General features: G+C 40.4%; 1 long non-coding RNA gene across 1 annotated transcript; it reads left to right on the top strand.

Annotated features, from left to right (window-relative positions):
- Positions 1–3,823: 3,823 nt before the first annotated feature.
- Positions 3,824–4,958, top strand: LOC143746384 (uncharacterized). The gene is made up of 4 exons (XR_013206526.1): positions 3,824–3,940; positions 4,049–4,491; positions 4,594–4,817; positions 4,901–4,958. It is a non-coding gene; the product is annotated as an uncharacterized LOC143746384 (long non-coding RNA).
- The last annotated feature ends 7,088 nt before the right edge of the window (positions 4,959–12,046 follow it).

The following is a 12,046-nucleotide window of genomic DNA, read 5'->3' as shown; positions in this document are numbered from 1 at the left end:
CCTCAGGTCGAACGCTGCAGACCAACCTTGGGGACGGGGCATTTGGAAATGCAACTCTGTGTAGCGAATTGAACGGAGGCTTTCAAAAAAGGCCCGTCTCAATTAACACAGGACCAAGGTGGCCGTGACCCATCTCTCTAGGGTACAATGAAGTACAGGCTTATTTTAAAAGCCGGCCTTCATATCGACTGGAGGGGCGGCTGCATCGCGTCGTTCGCCAGTAGACTGCGATGTGCGCACACATCTGCTCACACTGCTCAACACCTAGGTGTGATAAATATCACTAAATCTTTAGGAGCATATCTGTTCAACACTTAGGTATGATGAATATCACTGAGCTTGGGCGGAAGTCGCACGAATATAGTAGCAAGCCGAGTCGGATGATACAGTTTTGGGACAGCTGGACGGGTTGGGAAGCATTTTAAGCTTCCAGAAGCTGGCCAGGGGCCAGGGAACCACAGACATACCCGAGGTGGGGCTGCGAGGTGGAGGACAGGGACACAGCTCGAGAGGCACAAAGACGACCCAAAACGGTGTCTGAGTGTGCAGTGCAACACTTACCTGACTCCACTGAGTCGCAGGGGATGCATGAGAAGGCGGATGACCGGGTCCTTGAACCGCATGTGACTGCCGGCTGGCGAACAAGAGGAGGCTGAAGGGTGCAAAGCTTTGCAGGGTCACACACCGCCAGACTAGGACTCTTGGGGCCCAGGAATGTAGAAATTGCCCTTTCTTAACAGACACTCACACACACACACACACACATAAAACAAAAACTTCACCCAGCCCTCCACCAAGAGAAGGGGGTGGATCGTTGACCATCTCCTAGGAGCATTCCTCCATCCCTGGGTGGTCCGCTCAGGTGCGCTTTCGCTTGCCACCTCGTTTGGCACCGCCTGAAGTGGACGGGGTGCCCCCTTCTGGGGCCGGCTCCACGCTGAAACCTGGGTGGAGACTGCTGCGATGGTCCAGCGGGAGTGGAGGCGGCTGCAGGCGGACGCCCTCATCAACTAGCAGGCAGAGGATCTACCCCCGGCAGATGGGTGGAGGCAGCAGCAGGCCGCCGGGGCAGGATGTGCCGGATGGCCTCCGTCTGCTTCTGGGTGGCAGTGAACTGCTGGGCAGAGTTCTCTACCGTGTTGCCGAATAGCCCAACCTGTGAGATGGGAGAGTCGAGAAACCGAACTTTCTCCGCTTCTCTTATGCCAGCCAGGTTGAGCCAGAGATGGCGCTCCTGGACCACCAGGGTGGACATCGCCAGACCTATCGCGCGAGCTGCAACCTTCGTGCCACGGAGGGCAAGGTCGGTTGCAGTTCGGGGCTCACCCATGAGCTCACGGTCTGGGCTACCCTCGTGCATGTTCATGAGTGCCTGGGCCTGGTGGCCCTGAAGCAACGTCATGGCATGCAGAGACGATGCCCACAGGCTTTGTATGCCTTGCCCGTCAGAACGGTCTAAAACTTACAGGCCGTAGAGGGAAGACAAGGATCCCCCTTCCATGAGGTAGCGGTCGCTGGACACAATTGCATCGCAACAGACCGCTCCATGGGAGGGATAGCCTCATAACCCTTCACCGCTCCCCCATCAAGGGTAGTGAGGGGGGAGGAGCTACTCAGGCGATTCCTGGCAGAGAAAGGTGCCGTCCATGCCCTTGTCAACTCCTCATGCACTTCAGGAAAGAAAGGTACCGGAGCGGCGGGCTGAGAACCAGACCGACCCGCTCAGAGAAACCAATCATCCAACCAAGACAGTTCGGGATACGGTGGAGGGTTCTACTCGAGCCCTATCGCATACAAAGGGATCCACGGGGCTTTGCCGGGCAGATTACCCGTCACTGTAATCCTAAGGTCACCCAGCCCAGATGGCACTCCAGGCTTCTTCTGGGAAGGTAACTCAGAAGAAACACCAGAGCGGGGCCTGGGGATGGGGACTCCACCCTCGCAAATGACAGTGAGTCTCGGCCTCAACACCAAGATGGTCATATTCCCGCAATGGGAACATGACTCATCCACAAGAGCTGCCTCAGTGTGCTTTAAGCCCAGATACATGATACAACTATTGTGACCATCAGAGGGGGACAGCCCCACTAACACAGAATGTTTAGGGAACGTTAGTTTATGGTTCTCTAAAGGTTAGTTTGAACCAAACCAAAAACTAACATTAAGTGAACGTTCCCTCAAGGTTACAACATTCCCTAAACGTCAAGGGAACCAACAAACTAAAACGTTCTCCTGTGGTTGAACTGTACCTCCACACAACGTTCCCGTTTGGTTGTTTTTGGCTGTTCTGAGTGCGGTTTTGAAACGTTTATGTAAACCAGCTCCATTTAAGTTTTTGACGTAGCATATAAAATGTTTTCAGTCACTTGATTTAGATTCACTCAAAAATGATTGGTCTTATGAAATCTAAGTAAGATAAACGGCATAGCAAGAGAATGTATTTTCAATTTAGCTAAAAACAATACTTTTGTGCTTGATTTCGTTTTTTAACTGTATTAGTTGAAAATACGTAAAACAAGAATCTATCAATAGAACGACTTTCACAGTTAAGAAAATTCACTTCTTTGATTTCACATTTCACTTCTAACAAGTGGCTCAGTTCGGTACAAATCCAACCGTTACACCCCCATGCCAGTTGGGGGAAGTGCCTCTGCTTTCAGGTGACCAATTGAAGTCCTTTCCTGACTTCCTAGTTGTGCTATTTACATCTACCAAAGTGCTTCTGGATACACAGTACTTGCCAGGGAACCCGTCTTCTTTCAGTGGCTTTCAGGTAAATGGACGCTCAAGATAAATTGGTGTGTTTGAGTACAGGTATATTAGAGCCCTTAATGTTATAGACACATTTTAGTTATTGTTAGCTCCCAACTTAACTGACCAGTTCATGTTGCCTACAAGCTTGGGGTGCTTGTTTAGTTAATTTTTTTTATATATGTTTTCCGTCTCTTTATAGAAATACACACGTAGCACTCACACTGTTTGTGAGTTTCACGTAGGATTAAACAAATAATAATACTTCGGTAAAATATTTTTTTATAATAGTTTTCTGCTATCACTCTTAGAATACATTCAGAACATGTTTCATTTATTCCTGTACCATTGGCATTCCTGTACCATCGAGCAAATAATGTCACACACTGTAATGTCACACACTGTAGTATTATACTTTTACATTTAAACAGTAAATAAAAATAAAAAAACTTCATATCTAATGTTTAAGTGCAGGAAAGAAACACTATACGTGGTAGTTCCACTGTGTCAGAGAGAGCAACACACTCTATTTTAGTTTAAAGTTACCCTCTAAAATGCTGATTGGCCAGTTTGCCTGACGTTAAGGCGTGTGACGCAACATGGACGTTCCTGTTTGGCTGGAAGAAATGAGTAAGTCTACGTAGAACCCAGTAGACCATTCACTATCAGGAAGTCTTGGAAAAACAACCAACGACCAACAACAACAACCAACGACTTACACAGCTTCACATTCTCACGAAAAAGTAAGTGAAATACGTTACAGTTTCATGATGTTGTGGTTGTAATGCAAGGGTTTGGAGTTTAACCTTAAGCCCTTTCCCTCGTAGGGCTTTGTTATATTCCGGCACTGCACATGGTCATATAACTGTTTTGGGTCCTGTAGCTGTAATAATGGATATAGCTCCAGCTAATGGCTGTAATTCATATGTAATGCATCTGTAATGCATATCTGTAATGCATATATGTAATGCATATATATTGGGCTTTGTTTGAGTCTTTGTTTGCTGCTGTGCACAACGTGTATGCTTTAAGGAGACATGCAAATTATCTGAAATAAAGTACATTTTTCCAAAAAAGGCCGTCTTCTGCTACTAGACTGCGCACAATGTGAGAGCCCAAGTCAGCGCGTGCCTTTTGCCCTACAAAAGTTGGGCCAAATATCCAGTCAAGAAAATCTGGCTGTGTACAGGTGACCTATTGCTGCTATTCTATATATAAATAAATAATAGTTTTCTCTGTATGGTAATACTGCTTTGTTCTGCTACTGGCCCACAAAAACGTTGTTCTCTTGACGTAGATTCCTACGCCAAAGCCATGGAAAAATGTCAGCGGCTGATGGAGACTTCCAGCACTAAGACGGAAGATGATGCAAGCGTCCACAAAAGGCAGTGTAGATGCCCAAGTAGGTTCATGGCGGATTCTTTAAGTGATGGTTAGAGCTTAAGTACAGACTACATTATTTACACGATTCAAATGTTCTTTTTGCAATCTGTACAAATTGTTTGGTCTTTTATTTCCGATTAATCTGTTCCACAAGCGAGAAAGCATTCCAGTTCGGAGTGTGTGTCTGGAAGCCTTGTCCGTAAGTTAACATTTATGCATGCATTTAAGAAAACAGAGTCATATTTCCTACCATGGAACTACTGACATTCAACCTGGTGCATATCATGTGACTGTTCTGATGTGTTTGTCTCTTCCTGCCTTTTTTTTCATTTCAGCAGATGCCTCCACCACCTGCATGTAAGTTGTTGTTGTTGTTTTTTTTTTTTTTTTTTTTTTTGCCATTTGCAAGAAACCTACCATAAATGAACTGATCAATATTCATATCTGCTTTCTTTTTAGATGAGTCAACACCACACAGAAAACCAGCCGGTCACCCAGAATTGGATGGGTCTATTGTGACGCAAGCTTGGCCTGAAGATACAGTGGCTTTGAATTTTCCATTTCCAATTAAATACAATTTCATGACAAGGAACTTGAAAGTAACTTGACTTTTTTTGTTGTTGTAAACAGCAGAACTCATCACACAGAGGGAGGTGGCTCAGCCTTGGAGATGGAAATGAGAGGTAAGAAGTCTCACTTAAGTTGTTCACATATGCAAGTATATATTGTATAACAACTAAAACTAACACCATTCATTCTTCCATAGACATGAGGACATCCATTACCCGCATGTCACAGCGGATGGACACATTTGAGGAGAAGATAAGAGCTCATGCTCTTAAGGAGTTTCCAGTCACCTCCCTTTGCTCCAGTCGATGACATGTTGCTGTCGCCCTGTTCAACAGTCACAGAGCTGGAGGAGTTTGACGGGAGTCTCGATCAACAGGAGAGGAGGGACAAACTGGTAATTAAGTGGCCATAGTCCTGCCCTACCCTGCCCCAAGATTAACACTATATAATTGCATAACTTCAAATATCATTATAACTGAACTGAGGGCTCTTTCAAAATGAGATTGTACAAAATCTCCACTTCTTCTACATGTATAATTTGTATTTCTACATGTTCTACATGTAAAACACTTGGAGGTTCGACCAGAGGTACTGCCATCCATCGCATACTATGGCGAGTGGCAACCAATGACGTGCTAAAACAGTATAGTCTACGGGCCAGAAAGGCAAAGAAGGTCTTCCAGGACCTGACAATCTGCATTTTTTGTATTTTTTATTAAAGCAATTGTATTTTTGCCACTTTGGCCATTCACCTACACATTACATACTTTATAATTCCAATATGCATTTTGCACACTACATTTGCACTATTACTTTGCACTCTTCATCCCACTCCATTTGTACTTGTACTGATATGTCTTATTTGTATAGCTGTATGCTAAAACTGTATAAAACTGATACTAATTCTTGCATTTTTTTAGGCCTTTTATATTTTTTGTATTTTTTAAATTTAATATTGTATTTAAAGTTTTAAATCCCATCAAGTTTGCCCGTCATTCATTCCTGCTAATATGTAATAATTAATTCCTGCTCATGCACAGACAGTTTAAAGTAATAATAAAATTGCCTAAACAAAAGGAAGCTGGAGCGCTGCTGGTGTCCCTTGTATCCTGTGGTGCTCTTGGAAGGGTTAAATGTAAAAAAAAAATGGAAACAAATCCAAGTCCAGGCACTCAGAAGGTTACAAAAGTAAAAGCCTTTAATATTAAGTCGAGGGCTAAACCATTAAAAAACACCAACGCGTATCGGCCCACTGGCCTTCATCAGGGTATTGGTAACAAACAGACAAAATCAAGCAATACTTATACTTGCATTGGTGTTTTTTAATGGTTTAGCCCTCGACTAAATATTAAAGGATTTTTCTTTTTTAACCTGCCTGGACTTGGATTTTTTTCCATTTTTTTTATAATAATAAAATTGGTTGTTAAAGTTTTTTTAAAGGTTAGGGGAATGTAAAAAAAATGTTATGGGAACGTTACCTAAAGATTGCAACGTTAGGGGAACGTTCCCTAAAGCAGTGGTTCTCAACTCCAGTCCTCGGGACCCACTGCTCTGCACATTTTGTATGTCCCTCTTATCTGACACACTCAGTTCAAATCAAGGAGTCTCTCCTAACAAGCTGGTGATCTGAATCAGGTGTGTTAAAAATGGACTATGTTATAGTAAAAATCAGAAACATCAAACTCACTCTCCACATGAGATGAACAAATCAATCCACGATGCACCAATCCTAGTTTGCTACATCTCTTATATGAATCACTCAAATTTCCCCATATCTTATTATAGCATCTTCCTTCATTTGTTTGTTTAATTAAGATAATGAATTTGTTGTGAAGCACAGTCAAGGATGGAAGCCAAACCGATAACGGCATTTCACAGGTGACGGCACATTTATAATAGTGAAATGTTGTTCATGAGGTGTTGACAAAGAGGAAATTATTTCCAACCTCCACTGGCCTTTGATTAAGTAAGACCGAATTTGTAATCAACGACCTAATATTTTCCCAGCTTGTTTGTTTGTCTATTTAGAGCAACATAGATCATTCCAAACCAGAATCGCATACAAAGTACAATAACTGTAATATGTTTTTTTCTATGTAACTGTACGTTTTTAACTGCATAGTGCATTTTAAAAACAAATTTTCCACTGAAAACACTCAATCAGTGCTTCTTGAATAGTTGCACTTTTATTAAAAAAAACAAAAACAAATTGTGTTCCCAGCATGAAACAAGTGTGTTTTTTTCTTAAATATATCATAGCAAAATAGATACACTTAGCAAATTTTAAAAAGGTGAAGATGCTTACCATACATTTTTCTAACAGTGTTGGGGAAATAACTTACAAATTTGCATTGCTCCCTAAAAAAAAAATTGTTAGGCTACTTTTTATACTTTTTGCTACTCTTTATGGAAAGTTAAGTTACTTGTGTTACTTTTTCTCACCTGGACTGGGGTTGCTTGCTTGCTTTTAAAGATAAAAAAGTTATATTTGTGGCAAATGTAAAGGCCCTTTCACACATGTCTCAGGCTGAAGGAAATGGAAATTCACACCTGTACAGTAGAGAGCGCTGCTCAAACAAACCTTTCAGCTGTGCTCCCATTCTGGATAGCAGAAACATAGATCACAGGTGGAGAAAGTTCAACACTCTTAAGCAATAAAAAAATAACAAGAGGGTGACTTTTGAAGCCTTTCTTGCTTATTTATATAGTTACCGTAAAACTTCAAATAATAGCCGAGTCCCAAAAAGACGCCTGTCTCTTTTACACGCCTGGTGTGGCGACAGGTTTGGGTAAAGAAAGGCCAAATAGAGGCCAGATCTGTTTTTTAGTTTCGGGTTGCATTTAATCTTCTAAAACCCGTCAGATCGTCCGCTTTTTGGTGGCCGCCAAAGCAAATTTGTGGCCCGCCAAACCATTTTTTGTTCGGTGAGTGATGTAGAATAGAATGACTGCTGCGCTTGACAGGGCGCAAACGAGCAGAGAGAGCGCCCCGGCCGCGCGTGCGCACTCTCACGCCTTTAAACAGCACGAGCGCTGTCTTGCTCTCTCTCTCCCTCCCTTGCGCATATTAATCAAAATCAATTGACACGATAGTAAAAGTTCGGAAGACTGCTGTTTCACATGGAGCATTTGGAGATTTTTAGAGATTAGAGACTCTAGGAACAACATCTCAATGAAAAACATCTCAACACTAAATTATAAAGGCCTGTCTCATACAGACGCCTATCTCAAATACAAGCCGGTGCAGTTCGACGATTTGGGAAAATAAAAGCCCGGGCTATTATTTGAAGTTTTACGGTAAGTTGGATCATTGAAGATCAGCAGCAAAGGCATTGTTTAATAAAGTGAGATTAAATGCATAAAGTAACATTTATTTTTTTTGCATTGTTTTTATTCCTTTTGAGGAATACTGAATCTGTTTTTGTGCAAGTGAGATGAGTAAATGCATACTCACATTTAGTCTAGAACTTATATAACCATCATCAGGGCCGTGCAGAGACCTCTGGAGGGGCAGGTGCTCAAAGTAGAAAAGGGGGCACATGCGGAACAAGGCTTTAAATAGGGCTGTGCTCAAAATATCAATACAGTAATATATCAATACGGATGATTCTGTATTGATACAGTAGCAAATGCATTGATGCAGTTTTGAAAAAGAAACAGAACAGAAAAGACAAATTTTACGTTTAAAAGTTAAAAAAAATTATGAATGTGCAGTGTGCACCTATTAATAACTCTGGGATTAGAAACTGAAGTATCTTAAGTTGTCCCAACCTGATGGCTTTTTCTTCTCTGTTATACAGAATAATAAAGAACAGCTGTTATAGTAAACGGTGTAGGACAAAATCAACGTGGCCCATGTTTCGTATAGTATAGTTTTATTTAATGCCATATCAGCATCTATGGCTATTTTCATGGCATAAACTGATTTACACAAATACAAGAGTTACATTTATACAATGGAAATAAAAACAAAGCAAACAGAAACAGCAATTAATACTTTACAAGATTTTTAACATTAATGTGATACCTGTTCTGGTACATTCTTACTAAAGTCCTTAAGTGAGTTTGCTGCCTTTGCTGTTGTTGTTACTGCTGCTGCTACTGCTGATACTGCTGGAGCTGATCTGAGACTGTAGACATTAAAACAAACATATAGAGATATATTAGCTGATTAAATCATTTTTATGTGACCATGACAAGATGTAAAGACTGCTGACAGTGTTTGGAACCTTCACTAGCTCACTGACCTGCTGTAAAGCTGCAGATTCTGCCCAGGTTGCTATAATATAATAATATAATAATAGTAGCCTATATAATAGTACTAGGGGAGATGTTCACAGAGGCTTCTGCACACAAAACATAAGATATTTGTAAGCTAACGGTATGTGATAATAAGCCTAAACTCTTACCAGATTTGTGATGATAATTTTTATGGCACTATACGTTTTTTAAATAAATACTGTAATAATAATAATAGTTTAAAGTAAAAATAATAGTTTTTAGTCAAATAACATAAAAAGACCAGACCCCTCGACGCCCGTGAAACTTTTCTCCCTCAAACAGCAAGCTAACGTTACTTCTACAGCCTACACACAGCAATATAAACAACATCTCAGCATGCTCTTCACGTCGTTCTTGTAAAATAATAATAAGTAAACAAACATCAAAATCACTTCGCTGAGAATAAAACACCACTTACCAGCAGCCGCAGAGTTGAACATATCCTCTGGCAGTGCGCGTAGCCGCGCGAAATCAAAAAATGCGCGTGCAGCGAGAGGAATCGTCCCGGATGAGTTCGTCAGGTGAAAGGTCATCATGTGGGTCATTATATTTACGGCTAAATTATTATTCATTAATTTTACTAATAGTTAGATTGGGCAGGCATCCACAAAAGGGCCTTTAATTACAAAAAAAAGGAGAGGAAATTTTGCCTTGACAGAAGGGCACTTTGGGCACCAAGGGGCAAAAGGGCAGGTGCTCGAGCACCCAAAGCCCCCCCCTCTGCACGTGCCTGACCATCATGTTTACACAGTGCACAACGTATTTTTGCACAACAAACAACTTTTTTTCTTTTTTTTTATGAACTGTGATCTGTATGTTTTATGTCTTTGTCTTTTATTATGGTCTGTATATTTATTTTAATGGCTGGTGAGCCAAAGACAATTTTCCACCTTGGTGGACAATAAAGATATTACATTCATCTGCCTTTACTCCCGATTTCTCTCAACATGGGCACATTTTGTTGTAAATTTATAAAAGTAATATGTTACTTGAAAAAAGTAATCTGATTACTTAACTTGCATTACTTTACGTTACACCAAACACAGTTGTCTATTATAAAAGCTGGGTCATGCTGTAGACTGTCACACAGAACAATCAGTATTTGACAGCATACAAGTCAAAAATCTTGTTTTCACCCTTTCGGCACTCTTGGATTCTGCATCTTTGATTCTAGCTGTCCAGGCATTGCTTCCGAGAGAAAAAAAAAGTCATAGAAGGGCTTCTATTTATTATTTAGTGTATGCTATTAGAAAACTTGCCCTAGTCCTCTCTGTAAATAATTGATGAACAGTTGTATAAATTACAGTTAGCAGATTACTACCACTGGCACGGCACAGAGAAAGCCATAATGCTTTTATGGAGCTTAATTTCCACTGGATTACACATAAATAGCTTATTTTTCACATAATTGAATCGAAGGATTTAACGGTAGCTCAAACTCCTCATTTCACACAAGTCTCTATGCAGATCAGTTAATTGTGGCACAAAGGACAAATAGGGCAAACCTTCCTTCCAGATTCATGCTCAATTAAATACAAATTTTTTTTCATAACTTAAATAAAAAATAAAATTTGTCCATGTCAATCCTGTTTAATTTGTTAATAGTACTGTATTAAAAGTAGATTTTCTCCAGACTTACCTGCCCGACGCATATGCAATTTTAAATACACTAATGCATTATGCTTCCAATATCTCCGCTCTCATTTATATCCATGATGCTCTATTGCACATGAACAAAGACGTTTACACTGCTTAGGAAAAGCTATAACTGAGCTACTATTGTTACATGAAGAAAGTTAACTGCATAAATTATTACATTTAAAAGCCATGGGGGTATGCCGAGGGCATCAAAATATACATCATATTACTCAAATTTGTTGTGTTTTACCATTAAAGCAGATGTGTTAACGGATTCACCTTGCACCAGCTGAACTCACAGTTGTCAATCAGAGCAAGATAAATGAGCATTTCTTTTGCACTATCAACGTCTGTTGCGTATTTCACAAAATGCACCACCAGACACTTGAATTTTGACCAAGTACCACTTGAATTTTCTTCAAGACCTATATTGAGGGGGAAACTATTTTCAGTCAGAGAATGGGGCAAACGAGGATATGGCGGTCTAAAGAACAAGGCTGACACTCACTAATTTAAATGTCATGAGTCTATTAACCCCAATGCTTCTGCCCTCTGGACTCGAATGGACATTGTCCCTTTCTGTGACATTTAATTGTCTGTTTGTGGCATGTGCGGGGTGTAATATCACCACCGAAAATAGCCTGAGTGAGAAATGCACAGCTTTCAATAAGCATGCTCTTTCAAATTCAGCATGATTTTAGAATGTAAATGCAACAAGAATGCAATTATATTAAATTTCTATACGCATGTATTTATTCACTTACTTACAGGTCATCAAAATGTGGCTTCGGTTGCGTCAAAAACAGGCAGAATTTATATTTTACCCTTTATATTTATATTTATAAGATACCTTTTTCCGACCTCAGTTACTTCTTCATGGTACAATGAACTTTTTTTTTTATCTTAAAAGATGTGATATCCGTGTGATATGACCAGTTTAGATGTCGATATATTATAAAATGACTCCATCATCTCATACAGGAAGTGCTAGTCTAGACACTTTTCTTGGCACAGACAGATTGGACCCCCCACGCACACACCTTATATCCGCCCATGTTGCCTTTGCAAAGTTATATGCTCATCGGAGACACAATATCCTCACACAGAGACCAAAATAGCCCACTGGCATAGCACTTAAGCGCTTGCTCATGGGAAGAAGGTCATGTATTGCTAATTTGGGGTCTTAATATGAGGTCTTGTTGATGATGCTGGAAGGAATAGAAGACTACAGGGAAATGGTGTGAATGAAACATTTCCAGCTCCCTTGCTAAGCAGAACTATAGCTCATTTGCAGTTTTATATGTATTATATATATATATATATATATATATATATATATATATATATATATATATATATGTGTGTGTGTGTGTGTGTGTGTTATATATGAAAAAATTAGTCATTGGATCAAAGTAAAAAATAT

This window comes from Siphateles boraxobius, unplaced genomic scaffold, assembly GCF_051911475.1.
Source record: "Siphateles boraxobius isolate OS27281-9 unplaced genomic scaffold, OSU_SipBor_1 22, whole genome shotgun sequence".
Classification (NCBI taxonomy): Eukaryota; Metazoa; Chordata; class Actinopteri; order Cypriniformes; family Leuciscidae; genus Siphateles; species Siphateles boraxobius.
Note: the sequence above shows the minus strand (reverse complement) of the source record. Positions and strands in the feature narration are given on the sequence as shown.